Source organism: Talpa occidentalis, unplaced genomic scaffold (genome assembly GCF_014898055.3).
Source record: "Talpa occidentalis isolate TD23 unplaced genomic scaffold, MPIMG_talOcc4v2.1 talOcc4.12, whole genome shotgun sequence".
Taxonomy (NCBI): Eukaryota; Metazoa; Chordata; class Mammalia; order Eulipotyphla; family Talpidae; genus Talpa; species Talpa occidentalis.
The window spans coordinates 88,994,104-89,012,276 of record NW_023601212.1 but is presented as its reverse complement, the minus strand read 5'-3'; the positions used below and the strand labels follow the sequence as shown (position 1 = coordinate 89,012,276).

General features: G+C 45.5%; 1 protein-coding gene and 1 long non-coding RNA gene across 6 annotated transcripts in view; one reads left to right on the top strand and one right to left on the bottom strand.

The window, feature by feature from the left end:
- LOC129145533 (uncharacterized) overlaps positions 1 to 14,800 on the bottom strand; it is a 36,085-nt gene extending 21,285 nt beyond the window's left edge. The window contains exons 1-2 of one of the 2 annotated variants that reach the window (XR_008551245.1): positions 14,714 to 14,800; positions 6,527 to 6,601 (exon numbers count right to left, since the gene is read on the bottom strand). This is a non-coding gene — a long non-coding RNA (uncharacterized LOC129145533). Of the gene's footprint in view, positions 1 to 6,526; positions 6,602 to 14,193; positions 14,238 to 14,713 lie in introns of those variants that run through there. The other variant, XR_008551244.1, reaches the window with a different exon arrangement.
- TNRC6A (trinucleotide repeat containing adaptor 6A) overlaps positions 1 to 18,173 on the top strand; it is a 170,629-nt gene that overhangs the window by 42,399 nt on the left and 110,057 nt on the right. The window lies entirely within an intron of this gene.

Genomic DNA, 18,173 nt, shown 5'->3' with positions numbered 1-18,173 from the left:
CTCACTGGGTTGTCTTGAGTGGCTCTAAAAGGACTTAAAATAACAGCACTCTCAGTGCTGGCAGTCCTGTGGCCAGCCAGGTGGCAGTTCTGGTCTCGCCTGGACTTCCTCGTGTCTGTGGTCAGCTGCAGGTTGGACAAGTGGCTTGTCTGGGGCTTTGTCACCTGCCTGGGCCTCACCTTGAGCAACGGGACTCTATTTCCACCTGGTCTCTCATTCTGTAGAAGGCTAGAGGGCCTGGAACAAGCGGTGATGTCAGGGTACCCCCAGAACCAGGGGAAGCATGTGGCCTCCTGAGGGAACCGGCCCATAGTCCTTTCCCTGCCTTGTTCTGGTCCTATTTGATCACGAAGCCAGTGGGTGGGAAGACCGACCTCTCTTGATGAGAGGAGAGGCAACGTCATTTTGCAAAGTGACAGGCAGGCATGGATGGAGAACTGAGGTCATGTTAGCCACCCATCACATTAGGGCAAGCTGCTTCTCCTTGGCAAGCCTCAGTTTTCTCATCTGTAAAACAGGCGTAGATTTTGCATGCCTCACCTTGCGAAGATTCGCTGTCTCATCACAGTGAGGGCTTCAAAACAGTAGCCACTGCTACTCTCTTGCCAGTCTACCCTTCCTGTGTTTCAATGGCTGCACCTCATTCGTGAATGAAATCTAAATTCCTTAGGGCCTTCAGATTTGGACCTTGTCTATCGGCCCCCTCCCCCTTGAGTGGCAATGCCAGTCCTTCCTCTTGGCATGTCCCTGGGCTCCCTGGTGACCTGAACAGGAAATGCAGCTGCGGTGCAGTCTGCTCTGGCCCCCCAAACGCTGGCAGAAGTGGTCACTCCTTCCTAATGCTGGTCTGCAGTGATCTGGGGTGGGGCACGCACAGCGAGGAAGCCATTCTCCCTTCCACTGTTTGTCAGTGCTCTGAACACACAAGAAAGTTTCATCTGGGGGGGGGCTAGTGGGTCTTTCATACCTCACGTATACTTGCCAGCCTCCTTTTTTAACAGAGAGCATGAACCTGGGTCTCAAACATTCAGTAGGGAAGTGGCACTGGCCAGGATGCGACAGCACTGAGCTGTGTCCATCTTGTTTTACAGTCTGTTTCGTGGCAAGTGCTACACCTCCTACATTTTTCACGGTGCTATCACATTTCCTTCAAAGTTACATTTATTTGACCAATAAAAAAGGGATCGATTAGAAGGGAAACTCCTTAAATAAACAACAATGTAGGTGGCAGGACGAAAATACAGAGAGGTGGTACTTAATAGATAAGTTTGGGAGAATCCCGAGATAGATCAGTTGGACCATCTCTTGTAATAAAAACCCTGTAGCTCTTCCAGGACCCCCTCGTGTGTGTGGAGTCCTGCCTTCGTCTCGCACTGGAGTCACAACCTGTCTGGGCAGTAGCTGTTCTTCCTGGTCCCTCATAAAGATGCTGGCAAATTCAGGCACTCCACCGCCATTCGTGGGAGAGCAGGGAGCTGCCAGTGATTCATCGTCTCGCACTCAGCTGCATCGCCTTGTCCCATATCACTACGTAGGAGGAAGGAGAGCAGAAGGAGTAACAGTGATTGCAGGACGAGTAGGAGCAGGAACAGTAATAGTACTGGTAGTAGGCACCACAGAGGAGGCGAGTAGTAGTGATAGTAGAGATACTCTGAGTCGGAATAGAAGCAGCTGTTTGTGGAGCACCTAAGTGGGTCGGGTATTAGGATTAACTCGCTATGGATCTGAGCACCGACTGCTCATCACAACCCTCTGCGGCAGCTACTCCTGTTCCATCCACGTTACAGATGAGGACTTGAAGTCTGAAGGAGGGAACATAATTTGCACGAAGCCGCTCAGCCGGGAAACGGCAGGGCTGGCAGTCCAAGGTCACGAACCAGGTTCGTGGTTCCTCCAGACCAGAGAGTCGACCCCTCCTGCAAGGGTCTCCAGAGTGCGCGGCTTTCTACCTTTCCCAAGTGACACGCGCGCCGCTTCAGCACTTCGTGTATAATTTAAGGGAATTCTGAAGCTGTTTGAATATTTAAATTAGGTCTTATCCCGGCAATATATATTTTAAAATCTGCTTCTCTTCAATCTCGGATCCCCAGAAATTCGGTAGGCCCTCCGAGAGCTCTCCCCGCTCTCCTCCATCTCCAAACACCTCCCCCCAGCCCCACCCATGCCATCCGCAGTCTCTGGTCTCTCCTTTCTCTGAAGAAATGACATTCAGATGGAAAAATACTGGCACAAGCTTGACCAAGGTTCTCTAATAAAGACACTGTGCATCACGCATCAGCTGCTGCTGTTGCTATGGTGACAGCCACAATTTCTCCCAGACAGCTTGGGTCTGAAGGGAGGGTGGACCCTAGGGGAACAAGTGGATCTCTCCAACCTGTCAGTCGCTCTCACCTTTCCCGTTTCTCACCTCCCCCACTCCCACCAGCCCCCCTGCTTCCTTAGATGATGCTGACAGCGGGTACTAGCACCTCCAGGCCACGGCAATTAGCTCTGGCTCTGAGCCCGGTCTTCTGGCAGCACATTCCTCACCTTCCTCACCAGCCAATCTCCTTTCCCCAGCATCCCTCCATCAGCACTGCAGCAGCTGCGGCACCAACCACCTCAGCACCAAGGTCATGGGCGCTGCCAACAATGACGAAGCACCCCCTTCCTCCCTGGGGGGGCGCATCACACCAGGAAGGCTTCACTATTGTCTGAGCTGTTTGAGGAAATAAAATTGTGATTCTGAAAAAAGAGGGTGACCTTAGGAGGAGCGGTAAGGCTAAAGTCCAGTTTGGGAGAAACTAAGACATTCATTTGATTTAGGATGAATCGATTCGGTTCTCCAGGACAGAAGGTACGGGGCGGGATGGTTGTAAGACATCTCAGAAGGCTGGGAGAGATTGAGTTCATGTGTCATCACTTGGGTGCTGAAGCTGGTGGCGGTGACCCCAAGAATGGTGAGAATGAGGGGGAGGAGGACAGGCATGACCAACAGTACCATTTATTGAGCACTTACTGTGTACCAGACAGTGCACTAAGCACTTTGCATGCATGACATCCTCAGGGCAACTATGTCAGAGCAAACAGTAGCCACGTGGCAGCTGGTCTTACTACGACCATTTCCCGGGTGGGAACATGAGGCTGGAAAAGTATCACACACATCTAGCATGAGGGACGGTCTCTGGACCATCGGCTGGCACCTTCCAAAGTAGCAATGTCATTTAGGAAAGGTTAGGGATCTTTTCTAGAGAAAAAAGAGAGTAAAGAGACATCAACACCAAATGTGGTTTGTGACCCTACGTTGAATCCTGATGTGGAAAATGAAAACAGCCACAAAAGACGTTTCAGGGGCAGTTGGTGACATTTGAATAGTAGATGGCATCAGGAAGCAAATCCCTGTTAATTTTCACTAAATGTGACATTGGTGTTGTGCTTATGTAGGAGAATGTCCTTATTTTTAGGCAGTGCTGACCAAAACATTCAGGGGCACAGCGCCACGAAGCCTGAGGTTTACTCCGTGATGCTCTCCAGCACCACTACTCAGCCTCAGACCGTAGACTCCGGCAGGCTGTCCCTCCGTTCAGTTTGGTTTGACACAGACCCCACAGCTTGAGGGCTGAGTCCCACAAGACTGTGGGTCACAAGCCCCAGGATGTCACCGGGACTTCTGACTGACCGGCAGTGAATTAGGGGTCGCGTCAGCCGCCTCCTCAGCTTTGAGCAGCCACTAGAATGACTCACAGAACTCAGGAAAGTGTTTTGTTTTCATTTACTGGTTTATTAGAAAGGACACAAGTCAGAACCAGCCAAATGGAAGAGATGCAGAGGGCAAGGTACGGGGGAAGGAGAGCCAAGTTCCCATGTCCTCTGAACACACCACATCCCAGACATCTCAGTGTGCTCCCCAATTCAGAAGCTCTCTGAACCCCATAATTTAGGGGTTTTTAGAGAGGCATCTTTATATTGGCAGAGTGAGCTCAAATCTCTACCTCCTTTACCCTCTTCAAATATCAAGGGTAGAGGAGTGAAAGCTCCAGCCTTCTAATGAGTCCTCGGTCCCCCATCTTGAAACTGTTGAGGGGTTCTCAGTCACCAGTCATCTTGGGAGCATACATAAGATACCCAGAGACTCCCAGGACTTTAGAGCTGTGCCCTAGGAACCTGGGACCAAAGTCAAATATATTTTTTTATCATGTGACATATTCTCTCTCTCTCTCTCTCTCTCTCTCTCTCTCTCTCTCTCTCTCTCACACACACACACACACACACACACACACAGAGCAAATCTACCAAAATGTTACCAAGGGCCAGCTCATCATTGGATTATCAACAATCCATCACACAATCATAATAGCACTATCCTTCGATTTTTCTGTATGCATGAAAATGTTGGTAGCAGGAATTGTGAGGAAAAATACAAGAGAAAGGGTCAGTAACTTGCCCAAGGACCAAGGTCACACAGTTATTAGGTGTCAGAAGTGAAGTCACATCTGTGCTGCCTGGTCTCAAAGCTTAAGTTCTTTTTTTTTTTTTTAAAGATCTATTTATTTATGCATACAAGAGCTGGGGTACAGACCGGAGGTGTGGTGGGTGAGAGGATTCACCAGAGACAGAGTGGGGAGCAGAACAGGTGGATCTACTGAAATACACTGCTGAGGGGAGCAGCAAGCGAGTCAGGAGAGGTCTGCTGCGCCATGTGGGAAGCTCCCTAGCTAGGAATCGAACTCGTGCTGCAGAGGCTGCATACAGCTTCATCGGTTGCATCTTAACCCCTGTGCCACTAGGGAGGCCCCTCAAAGCTTAAGTTCTGATAAACCTGCGCTCAGCCTTTCCAGAAAGGGAGGGTCTTGTGTACCGAAGAAGGCCAGAGGGTTCCCTTTGCTCAGGGCCATGTCCCAGGCAAACCAAGTTCTGGCAAAGTGTGGGAATCACCGGTTCAAGCAGCAAAGCAGCTTTTTAGCAGTTCATTCGAGAAATATTTTTGTGAGACACTATGGATGGTCCCTGGCTCAAGGAATGTAGATGTGAGTGAAAACAGCTGTCTTTGCGCAGCTGAAATGGCATCTGCTTTCGACCACGTTCTGTTCTGTTCTGTTCTGGCTTTTATTTTATTGAGGTAACGTTGGTTTATGATGCTGTATGTGATTCAGAGGTGTAGAATCCCCCTTCAGATGTCTCACCGCACCCCACTCACCTCCAAAGCACCCACCACCCTCCACCATAGTCCATGGGTCCCCCCCACTCCTTGGGTAGACTTAATTCTACACTGATTTCTAAGGTTTGTTACTGGTTTGGTTTTGATTGATTTGTTTGTTTTGTTTATCTATATTCCACATGAGTGGAACCACCTGATATTTGTCCTTCTCCTTCTGACTTATTTCGCTAAGAAGAATCCCTTCCAGTTCCATCCATGTTGTGGCAAATGGCAAGAGTTCCTCTATTTTTTATTAGGTCACATTCTTAGCAGGAAGGCCTGGCATCAGATACCACCCAAAACATATTTCTGGGTACAGCCTAGGAAAGGGAGTCCGGAACCACAGTCCAGGTCCATAACAACATAACTTTAGCTCTGCTATCAAGAGCGTTTCCTCAAAGCGCCAAGTCCAAAATTTAATTCAACACTAGACTTAACCACAAGCCTGAAAGTCTCCTGCTAAGTTTTCATTTTCTCTTTTTTTTTTTTTAAAGATTTTATTTATTTATTTATACAAGCCCTGGTACAGTCAGAAGCGCGGGAGGGTGAGAGAATTCACCAGAGCCAGAGCAGGGAGCAGAACAGGCAGAAGGACCGAAGTACACTGCTGAGGGGAGCAGCAGGCGGCAGGAGAGGTCTGCGCGCCATGTGGGACCCTCACCTGGCGGCCGGGGATCGAACCGGCGCTGCAGAGGCTGCCGGCAGCTTTGCAACCCAGAGCTCAACTGCTGCGCCACCCAGGAGGCCCTCATTTTCTCATTTTAAGAAAATAAAGTTAAAATAGACTGGAACTTAACCCATATCTTCATTGTTTTACCTGTGTTTGGCTCCAAATTTAGTTCCTCACTTTGCAGGTTTTTTTTTTTTAAGATTTATTTATTTATACATGTAAGAACTGGGGTACAGGCCAGAGCTGTGGGGGGTGAGAGGATTCACCAGAGACAGAGCGGGTGGACAGAACTGACAGACTGACTGACAGAACAGGCAGACTGACTGACATACACTGCTGAGGGGAGCGGCGAATGAGTCAGGAGAGGTCTGCTGCGCCATGTGGGTAGCTCCCTGGCTGGCTGGGGATTGAACTTGTGCTGCAGTGGCTGTGGATTGCTTCATAGGTTGTGTCTTAACCCCTTGTGCCACCAGGGAGTCCCCTGCAGGGGTTTTTAGCTTCCTTTGATCCCTAAGAATCCAGGACCTGAGCAGTGGTTCTAACCCTGGTTGTGCATTAGACCGCAACCAGAAAGCTTTGGTGACTACAGATAACCAAGAACCATGTTTCAGGAATTCTGACTGAAAGGAGGTAGGGTCTAGATTTAAATGTGCCATAGAAGCAGAGTTAGTGACTGGTACCTATTCGTCTTCTGTGCTTCTCCTCCAAATATTAGTTGAAGCATCCAGTCCGTCTTGAAGACATTCCAGTGACACCTGTGTAGATCAACAAATTAAACTAGTAGATGTCAATGCATGAAAAGAAAATCTTGGGACTTAAGAAAATATTTAATAATATGAGATAAGTTACAAAGATGAGAGGACTCTGAAGAAAATGTTTCTCCTGATACAAAGATTTACTGCCAACAAGGCAGCATGTTTGAAAAATGGTCTAATACTCAATGAAATAAAAGGGCAGATAATAGGCCAAGCCTGCAAAAATGAGGTGGATACAAAGAAAAACACATCAACTTAATAAAATTTCACTGGTAGCAGGAAAGGCAGAAATGACACGAGAGAAAGTTTATGAATGGAACAAAAAAGACTGAGACATTCAGAGGAGATAAATCAAGAAGTGAAAAAAAATAAGAGACCATAGGGCTTCTGAATTCAGTTGGAAAGAAATGGCAGTGAATCTTATAGCGAAAATTAATCATGTAACAGCTCAATAGCCTATTCCTCAGTATCATTATTAGGAAGAAGAGAGAGGGAAGAGGAGAGGGGCTCCCCAAAGCCCCCTAAAGGGTGCACCGCTGTAGATGATAAAGCTCTGATGGGGGGGAGGCATCAAAACAGACCTGGAACACGAGTGTCTCCCCAAGGACTAAAGCCTACAGACTACAGATCGCTTTTATTGACAACATTGTATGAAACTTACCTGTTTTCACATTCTAAATGCAAATCAATCTCTGGACATGCATTAATAAAATGAAATGGGATGGGGCTGATTTAAAATAAAACCAGCTATTTGGATATGGCTGTTTGGAAGGCATGCAAAAGTGAAAATGGCAAATTAGTTCTAGAGTTTCCTAGCCCTGGGTGCCTCTTTCTAAATGCTACTTCCCATTGTAAGACCAATTCTGGTCAAGTGCTAATGTCTATGAATGGTCAGCTTTTTATTTCTGACTTGTAAATGATCCAAAAATAAAATAATATTAAGAGGCCTCCCTGGTGGCACAAAGGGTTAAGTCTCAACACTATCAAGCTATCGCCAGTCACTGAAGCACGAGTTCGATCCCTGGCCAGGGAGATACCCACATGGTGCAGCAGACCTCTCCTGTCTCGCCCGCTGCTCCCCTCAGCAGTGTAGTATATTTCAGTCAGTCTTCCTGTTCTGCTGCCCACTCTGTCTGTGGTGAATCCTCTCAACTCCCCCCACCCCCCACAGCTCTGGTCTACACCCCAGTTCTTATATGCACAAAAAAATAAAAATAAATAAAACTTAAAAAAAATAAAATACTATTAAATAATTTGGTGGACCCATAAACAGTGAGCTACCAGTTTTCCTTGTTGGGATTACTATTTTGGAACTAACTCGAAAGGGACTCTGCACATAATAGAGCCTGATTCCAGCGGAGGTGGGAGAGCCTTTCCTCTCCATTCCAACACTGACACGTAAAAGCAACTAAATTATTTAATGTAGTGAGACAGAAGCTGAGACCCTGCAAAGTTATCCTTTTAAATATTATTTTCTTAAAACACACACGCCCAACACACTTACATACACATATACAGGTTGATCTAAATCTGAACAATCAGAAAAAAAAAAAAAATTTAAAAATCTGAATAATCAAGTGAATTAAACTGTTTTAGAGAAGATCACAAGAAAAATTAGGGAAAGCTGTCAAAGGAATCGACTCAGTCCTTCTGTTCAAATACTCCAACCAGCACCACCAATTCCGTTTTCTGATCTCAAGGTGGGGGCTGGAAGGAGATCAAGGAAGTGACACCTCTCTCTGGTGAACAGAGAGAATAAGTTGAAATTGCTAGTCAATACAAAAAAGGTATTTTGTATAAGAAAAGCTGTGATTCTTCCTCCTTCAATAGGATATGCCTTAATCTCCTAAAATCCCAGGCCACTAAAAGATAAGGGTGCATTTCAGCCTTGGAAAGGGATTTCCTTTAGATGTGGGCTACTGAGCACCCCTGAGGGGATCTGCCTCAACCTTTGCACCCTTTGGAGATGGTTGCTTCTCTGTTTACTGGCCCTGACGCAACGTCACCATCAAGGTACGGAAGGACCTGACACCCTCAGCTTTTCTGCCTAGTCTTTTCCCACTTGTCGAAAGCAATCCTATTCTTTTTGCCTAGTGGAACAATTCCCAACCAGAGCATTAGGACGGAATGAAAGGGAGGACTGGCAGCCTCCCAGATGCAGAAATAATGTCAAGAATGGACATTTAATTCAGATAATGCCTTGGAATTCACATATGTGCCAATAGGATCGGCACATAGAGAAAGAATCAAGGATGATTTACACTTATCAGCTGTGCTTCCTCACCTCTCAATCACTTCTCAACCTTCTCCCCTTCACACTCCCACGGAGTGTTCTCCACACGGTCACAGTGACCTCCTTTCTACGTGTAGGGAGACATCTTGGTTTCTTGATTGTGTTTGACATAGCTGATCACTCCTTTTCCTTTGGATTTTTTTTTTCTCCTGCAGAATCAGTGACACCCCCTCATCTCTCTGATTGCTCTTTTGCCTGCTCTTTCTTTGACCCAACCCTTAGATGTTCTAATTCCTAAGAGTTACGCTAGCCTTCTTTTCTCTCCACATTAATTGGCCTGCCTTTGAATAGCACCGTCATGCCACTAATGTGTTATTTTTCTGTCTCCAAGTCAGACATTACTCTTGAGCTTCTAAGTTGGTGTCCAATTGCTTTCTGAGTATCACCGCATAGTCCCAGACTTCTTAAACCCAACATGCCCAACCACAGGTTTTTAAATCCTTCACTAAGTCTACTCCCTTTGCAGTAAATAGTCTGCCAGTTATTTGACCTTGAAACATTAGGGTCATCCTAAACTCTTACTCCGTTACCATATCCAATCAGTCACTGCATCAACACTGTCTTGTTTCTTAAGCTCATATCTTTCTAGCTGCTTTGTCTTGCCTCTGGTATACTGTAAACCCCATGAGAACTCAAGCTTGGGCTAAGTTGTTCATCATTTTATCCCCAGTGCCTAGAACAGTACCTGGACCCAATGTAGGTACTCAGCATCTATTTATTGAATTAGTAAATAACTCTTTAAACAGCTGCTGCCTTGAACTATCTGTGCTTCCCCTGTTATCTCTCTTCATACCCTTTATTCATGTGATTGCTGGGTTACCTTTCCAGAGGTAGGTGACCTTCAAGATGCTCCCCAATGATTCCTGATTTCTTACTTTTTTAAAAAAGATTTATTTATTTATGTGTACAAGAACTGGGGTGTAGGCCAGAGGTACGAGGGGTGAGAGGATTCACCAGAGACAGAGTGGTAGCAGGACAGGCCAATCTACTGAAATACAATGCTGAGGGGAGCAGTGGGTGAGACAGGAGAGATCTCCTGTGCCATGTGGGTCAGTTCCCTTGCTGGGGATCAAACTCAACCACAGTGGCTGGTGATAGCTTGATAGTGCTTAAGATTTTAACCCCTGTGCCATCAGGGAGGCCCTGATTCTTGCTTTCTGATATGTGTTCTTGTATGATATTTGCAGCCCTCCCCTGGCACATAGGTTCAATGTAGTGAATCATTTCTAATGAATAGAATGTGACAAAAATGACAGGGACCTCCCTGGTGGCACAAGGGGTCAAGACGGAGCCTCTGAGGCTATCCACAGCCTCTGTAGCACGAGTTCGATCCCCTGCCAGGGAACTACCCACATGGCGCAGCAGACCTCTCCTGACTCACCCGCTGCTCTCCTCAGCAGTGTATTTCAGTCCATCTGCCTGTTCTGCTCCCCACTCTGTCTCTGGTGAATCCTCTCACCCTCCCAAGTCTCTGGCCTGTACCCCAGTTCCTGTATGCATAAGAAAATAGATCTTTAAAAATATAAAAGGAAAAAAGCAGGTATAGAGGTTTTATTGTTCAAATGGAAATACCTTTTTTAATTAGTAAAACTTATTCCAATTAACACTCAAGCAATACACACTGTATAAAATAGAAAAATGAAAGTCCACCATTACCCCACTTTCCCAATTAATCATTAATAATTTATTTTTTATTCTCCCATACTTTTTTGAAATCTGAAAAATAAAAATGGGCTACTTTGTTATTCTCCTTTTCCTTGCTCTTTTCCTATTAATGATACATAGTGGACATCTTTCTACACTCATACATATGGAACGACTAATTGTTTTTTTTTTCTTACTTTTGGCCTAGTTGCATGTCATTCATTATATTCGTATATTGTAATAAACTCAACTGCTAAAATGAAGCTCCATGATCTAGCCAAAGAACACAAGAACACTAATTCAAAAGGAAACCTGCAACCTTATGTTTATTGCAACACTCTTTACAATAGCCAAGAGATGGAAACAACCTACATGCCCCCAAAACAGATGAGTAGATCAAGAAGGTGTCACTTATATACATAATGGAATACTACTCAGCAGTCAAAAAAGATAATCTCATGCATCTGCGGCAACATGGATGGAGCCAGAAGGGTTACTGCTAAGTGAAATAAGTCAGAAGGAAAAAAAATATTGGATAGTATCACTTACATGTGGAATACAGACAAAAGCAAACAAAGAGTCAAAGACAAACCTTGATATCTGACCATAGATATGAGGCATCCAGGAAGGGAGGGAGGCAAAGGGTTGGGAGAGGTGAAAACAGCTGGGGGAAGAAGAGCAGAAGGGAATATGGTGATGGACTAATGGGTGCTTTGTTGGTGGGAGAGCTATGGTGACCACACCTAAGGGGAGAAATCCTACCGTGTCCCAAAATTAGTAGCGATGTAAGAAAAAATTACTCCTTCAAAAAAAAAATTGCAAAAAGCAAGTATGAATTAAAAAATATATATATAAAGCATATCAGACCCATGGTATTCTGTATAATATAGGTTCACCAGATCTTTCTAGTTTGTTCATAACTGTGATTCATATATTCATTAAATAATTAGTTATTGAGAACGTAAAAAAAATATAAGCTCCATGACAACAAGAATTTATCAGACTTATTTACTGCTATATCCTTAAGGGCTGGAACAGTGCTTGAAGCTTAGTAGGTATTCAAAAAATATCTTTTGAGTGAATTAATGTATCTAATCAATTGGCTTGATTGCACAATAGTACATCTTTTTCACACTAGTATGATTGTTTCCTTGAGATGAAGTCCTAAAGATGAAATTGCTGTCAAAAGGTTATCTTAAACATTTGAAACATGTATTCAGCTGCATTTAGCTTTCACTATTTGACATACCCACCCATCGTTGTATAAAAATCTCTAGGTGCCTCACATCCTCACTGGAATGGGATTTCATTCATCTGTTATGGGATTCTCAACTACAGATATTGCATTGGGGAATTGAAAAGCAGGTCTTTTGTGAGACCAGGCAGAAGGCACTGGCCTATCAGGCATGCTTGGGAAATTAATTTTGATGAAAAGTACATCATTCAGGGTCCCAGCAGGAAAGAGAAGACACACTCCAATTAGGTAACTTAAGGAGCAATTAATACAAGGACTCTTGCTGAAGGGAGGGCAGGGTGTTAGCAAACACAAATATCCTCAGGGACTAATTACCCCTAGGCCTGAAGGGGCCACAGGGAAGAGTGACCCCTGCACCCTGGAGACTGAGAAGTCAACACGGAGAGGGTATGAGTTGTGCTCCCCAAGGCACCAGCACCCAGAGACCCTCTAGGGAGGCAGCTGGAGAATAAATACTCAACTTCACTCCCTCCAGTCACCTTCTGGGGTTCCCTATTGGTCAAAGCCAATAGAAAGCCAGAGGGCAAGGGGACCCATTGCATATTACCTGTTGGGCTTGGTCTCCCAAGGCACAGGCCATGCAGCATATAGTAAGTGCTCAATAAATGTGCCATTGAATTTAACTGTCCCAATAATCCTTCATTGTAAGCATTTCCATTCCAGTAGGGAAACAGGCTCAGAAAGATTAATTTGCTAGTTAGGGAAGGCTCCGAAGCTCTGTGCTTTTAATGGTTGTGAAACTTGGATCTATGGGAGACTAAAGAATAGTCAGCACAAACTTTGCAAAAAATGGAAACCCCCCAACACAGGGCAGGATCTGAAGGCCTGTGGTGGCCGGATACCCACCTGTAGCCTCTACAACATGGGAGTGATCACTCCAGTGAGAGGTAGCAGGGATCACTCCAGTGAGAGGTAGCCTGAGGTCCAGCCCAGTACCTCTAACAATACCAGATGCACACCTGGGACAGATGGCAGAGCATAGAGCCTGAAGTCTGATTCTGAGGTTCAAGTCCTGGCTCTGACATCTACCAGCTGTGTGACCTTAGGCATGTTCCTTAGCTCCTGCCCCTGCCCTGTTTCTTCATCTGTGCAGTGAAGAGAATCTTCGTACCTTCCTCAGAAGGACTGGGTTGAGCGCTACATGTGTTAAAACATGAGGGGTGCCCCACATATTATGGGCCCCTTGCTTCCTCTTCAAGGATCCTGAGGTACAACCTCATCTTAATCAGACTCTGCACCCCCAAATCAGAGACCTCTCGTCCAGGCCAACCTTCTTCTGTAAGGCCAAGCTGTCACTATGTTTGGTTTTACTGTCCCTACATTCAAAACCACTCCACCACCACGACCCCCCCCCCCCACTGTAATACAAAGGCAGGCAGGGAGCAGCTTAAATGTGGGTATGGCTGTGCTCCTATAAATTTTACTTATGGACACTGAGATTTGAATTTCATACAATGTTCACATGTCACAAAATAATATTTTGGAGGTTCTTTTTTAAAGACTTAAAAATATAAAAACTGGGCCTCCCTGGTGGCACGAGGGGTTAAGACAGCACTCTGAAGCTATCTGCGGCCTCTGCAGCACGGCTTCGATCCCTGGCCAGGGAGCTGACCAACATGGCACAGCAGACCTCTCCTGTCTCTCCTGCTGCTCCCCTCAGCAGTGTGTTTCAGTAGATCCACTTGTTCTGCTCCCCACTCTGTGGTGAATCCTCTCACCCCCTGCACCTCTGGCCTTTACCCCAGTTCTTGTATGCATAAATAAATAAATAAATCTATTTAAAAAAATATATAAAAACCATCCCTACTTCCCAGACCATGCAAAAACAAGGGGCAGGCTGCTTGTGGCGCCCAGTTGGCTCTTGAACAAGTCCTAGACTAGGTCCCTGCAGGTGGGATGGACCCCCTAAGCATGCACCTGAAACCTGGCTTTCTTCTGCACGTGCCCAGTCAGCCCTGGGAGGGAACCCCACCTCCTCCACCTCACGTGCTTGGGCCCCGTGAGATCTAGGCTCAACATGCGCTTCGTGCTGCTGGTAACTTCAACCCCTCTGGACTCTTCCCAGTTTCTCCAGGGTGCCAACTCTCTCCACCTCAGGGTTCTCAGAGGGACACTTTTCTGTGTCCTCATTGAAACCGCCTGTCCACAGGTGGCGTGATTCTAAGCCTGCGCACTTGTCTTCTTTCCCACTGTACTTCCACAGGGACACATAGTGCCCAGCATCCAGTCAGTGCTCAATAAATGTACACTGACGCACATCCATCCTTCAAAGTTGGTGCTTATGTCCCCAGTGGGGAGCCTGAAACTCAGAGAGATTAATTCACTTTCCCATGGCCTCACAGCTAGTTTTGGAACCTCCAAAGCTCCACATCCCTAAGTACCCCAGAATTCTCAAAGTACCTTAAATTCTGGTGCCACCAACCATCTGGTAACCTTGCGTGAGTCATTTTCTCTCTGTCTCTTTCCTCAACAGTGAAAGGGGGATGAGAATAATAATGCTTCCCTCACTGGTTTATCATGAGGCTTGAAGGAGTTAATCGACCTAAAGGGTGATGAATGCACCTGGCACTCATAGAAATCTCCGTCCTCATTAGCTTGAAGCCCCCAGCTGTGAAGGAGCCTGTGGAGGTCTTAGGTCTGAGCCAAAATGGCTTCCTCCTTCCACCCTGCGGTGATTTATCTATCACCCAAGACCCTGAGTGGGCTGGGTTGTTGCTCAGTCCTTGGGGCTGAGGGCCCCTGGAGGAGAGGACATTTCGAGTGAAAACCAGAACTTCTCAGAGAAGGAGGTAGGGCCACCCTGGCTTTGTGGGGGTTAAGTCCAACCAGAATGTGTTTATTTTCCCCTGTGTCTGGAAGGGCCTCTCTGGTCTCCATGGCAACCTGATTTCCTGTCCTGGTTTTCCCTTGGACGAGATACCTGCTGAATGCAGAGGCGCCTGGGCTAAAGCTTGGGGTGGAGGCCAGCGCTGAGGCAGGCCACTCTAGCTGCCTCCCCTACGCCGGCCAAGCGGCCAGCTCCACCACAGCCATGTCACAAGAGCCTTTGTTTACCAGTCCCGACATCCAACTTGAGGGTGACGTCATGGAATCCAGCCCGGAATCTTTGTTATGCCCCATTTTCTTTCTTCCTTTTCAAGGGTTTTGTTTCTTCCTGGGGCCGAGGAAACAGGCTCACACACATGCCCAATTTGCTGAGATTATTTTTAAACCCTCCTACTCATAGAGCATACCCTAGATCTGGAAACTTCACTAACAATTATTCATTCATTCATTCACTGGCCATTTTATTCATTCAGCAAACATTTGCATATGGGATTAAAGGCCCAAACTGTGCTGGAACTGAAGAAAGGGGACCTGAAAGGGGAAGAGTTGGGGTCTCTGCTCTCAAGGAAATGCCATGCTAGAGAATGGAGACAGGCATGTAAATAAGGAAGCACCATGTAAGATGCTTGGTGCTTTGACAGAGGCCTTTGCAGGGATGTTATGGCTGTGGAGATGGGAAACTTAATCTCTGCAAAGTGCCTGCATTCAGATTCAGCTCCTAAACTCAGCAAATTCTAACCTGAGCCTCAGTCTTCTCATCTGTAAAATGGGGATAATGCAAGTACCCACATGGGGGCATTAGACAGCCTGATGGCTGGGAGTCTGCCTTCTGGGGTGGGCCTGAGTGGTTCAGGTCTCAGCTCTACCACCTACTAGCTCTGAGCCCTTGTGCAGGTTATTTATGCTCTCTGTTAAATGGGGACTGTCTTAGTGCTCGCTGAATGAAGCTGCTTGAGGTCTAAGTAAGTGAATGTATGCATTTAGAATGGGGTGCTGAGACTTGTCTATATAATTCCCCACCTCAAAGGACCCTGGGACCCCAGAGGAGGAAGATAGTGGGGCTCCCTGGAGAATTGGGGGATGAACACTGAGAGGTTTAGCAGAGGAGGTAACACCTACATGATTAGCTATTCAGTGTCTGTAACTTCCCCTACTTCTTTTAGGTCAGTGATCATATCTGCTTGTTTCACCATCTTGGTCCCACCTCCTAGCACAATCCATGGAGTGGGAAACCAATGAATGTGTGAATAATTGAACGACTAAAGGATAAGTGCAACATCTTTATCATGACATTCAATATCTTTTATAACTAATTAAGATCATATTGTGATGGCTTATTTTGTGGGTCAGCTTGACTGGGCCACAAAGTGTCCAGATATTTGGCTAAATGCTATTACTAGGTGTGTCTGTGAGAGCATTTCTGGATGAGATTAACAATCAGTAGACTGATAAAAACAGATTGCCCTCCCAAGTGTGGGTGGGCCTAGTTTAATCTGTTATAAGCCCAAATAGAATGAAAGACTAAGTTAAAAACATCCCCTCTCTCTGCTTGATTGTATTAGAGCCAGAGCATCAGTCTTCTGCTTTGGACACAGACTCAGGCTATAACTTAATACCATTGACTTCCCTGGCCCTGGGCCTTTGGTTTTAAACTAGGACACTAGCTTTCCTAGGTCTGGACTTCCCAGCCTCTATAACTGTGTGAGTCAATTCCTTATGATAAATAAATAAATAAATAAATAAATATATATATATATATATATATATATATATATATATATATATATATAGTGTGTGTGTGTGTGTATGAATGAAGAATCCTGACACTAACATAATCACCTAGTCTGATTTCTGAAAATTTTCCTGGCCCTACTACCCTAGACTCTAGTGTTTTTTTGTTTGTTTGTTGGTTTTTTAAAGATTTATTTATTTATACACACAAGAGCTGGGATACAGGCCAGAGGTGTGGGGTGGAGAAGATTCACCAGAGACAGAGTGGGGAGCAGGACAGGCAGATTGACCAAAGTACACTGCTGAGGGGAGCAGTGGGAGAGTCAAGAGCAGTCTGCTACGCCATGTAGGTTGCTCCCTGGCCAGGGATCGAACTCATGCTGCACAGGTTGTGTACAGCTTCATCGGTTGCGTCTTAACCCTTTGTACCACCAGGGAGGCCCACTAGACTCTAGTTTTAACAAATCCCCCAAAACCTTCGCTTTATAGGCGGTTCCAATTTCCTTGGATATCCTTTTTTTTTCTATAGCAAGTGAAACACTGCTCATTCATTATTCATTGTTTACTTGCATTTATTCAAAATATTAATTGTGATCATTGAAGAAATCATGTACAGGAAGGTATGAGATAAATTGTAAGGCAGGTTGTGGGAGCCCCTCAATACCCTTCCCACCACCTCTCTGCCATTCGGAATCCACCTGAGGCTTGATCCTCAGCTTCAAGAAAGCAGAAGGGAGGACCCTAGTTGATAAAAACCAGTCATGATATTCATCCTCCATGTGAGTGATTGATTCAAGAATCTAGACCTAGGTCAACTAGAATATGGTAAGCTAGAGACAAGGACTGGCTTAAGATTGAACAATGGCCCAACTCAGTCCTGTGACAGTGAGTTAGACAAGAGTTGATGCTTAAGAGGGTCGCAAGGTAACTTGCACTCTCCTGGGTATTTCTGAGTGAAGAAGTGAGGCTTACATTTAAGTTGATTTCTCTCTACAAGCCTTTGAGTGAAATCTACAGAGGACTGAAGGCAAGGCAAATGGTGCAGAAGCCATGAAGTGAAATCAGATTTGAAGTCTACTCCATATCTTGAGGCAATATAGGTTCTCCAGAGGAGTGACATGACCAGCTCCCATGCTTTAAAAAGAGCCCCCTGGTGGCAGTGAGAAAAGTGAACAGGATTTGAGACTAGAGGCAGGACCTTGCTGGAAGATGTCTGGTGAGGATATAAGACCAGGGAAATGGTTAAAGAAGACACCTAGGTGAGGAGGCAAAAATTTATAGTCAATGCTTAAACAATGTGGGAGTTTCCCTGAGTAGTGGAAAGTTCATGTATAACTAACTTATGATTGGCCCTCCATAGATGTGGCTTCTACTTCCTGGAATTTGACCAAAATTCATGCTTGGCTGAATCTGTGAATGTGGAACCTGCAGATAAAGGAAACAAATCCCTCCATAAGCATGCACTTTCACAGTTCAAACCATGTTGTTCAACTATACTCATTGACAAGGATCATTCCAAATTCTTAGACAGTGGAACCACATGACTGACAGGCCTGGAGAAAAGTTAGGAATATTCAGTCATTCATCCAGTCATCCAACACATGTTTTTGAGTTCTCATGTGCCAATGCTCTGCTATCTGTGTGAACAAGAAAGACACAAATCCTTGCCCTATAGAACTTATATTGTAGGGGAGGGATAGACAGTAAACAAAATGAATATGTACACATATAAAATGGTTTGTGTGGTGATACAGGCAATGAAGAAAATAAATTAAAGGAAAAGAAATAGGGGAATGTTAGGGAAGGAAAATTATTCAGCCAGA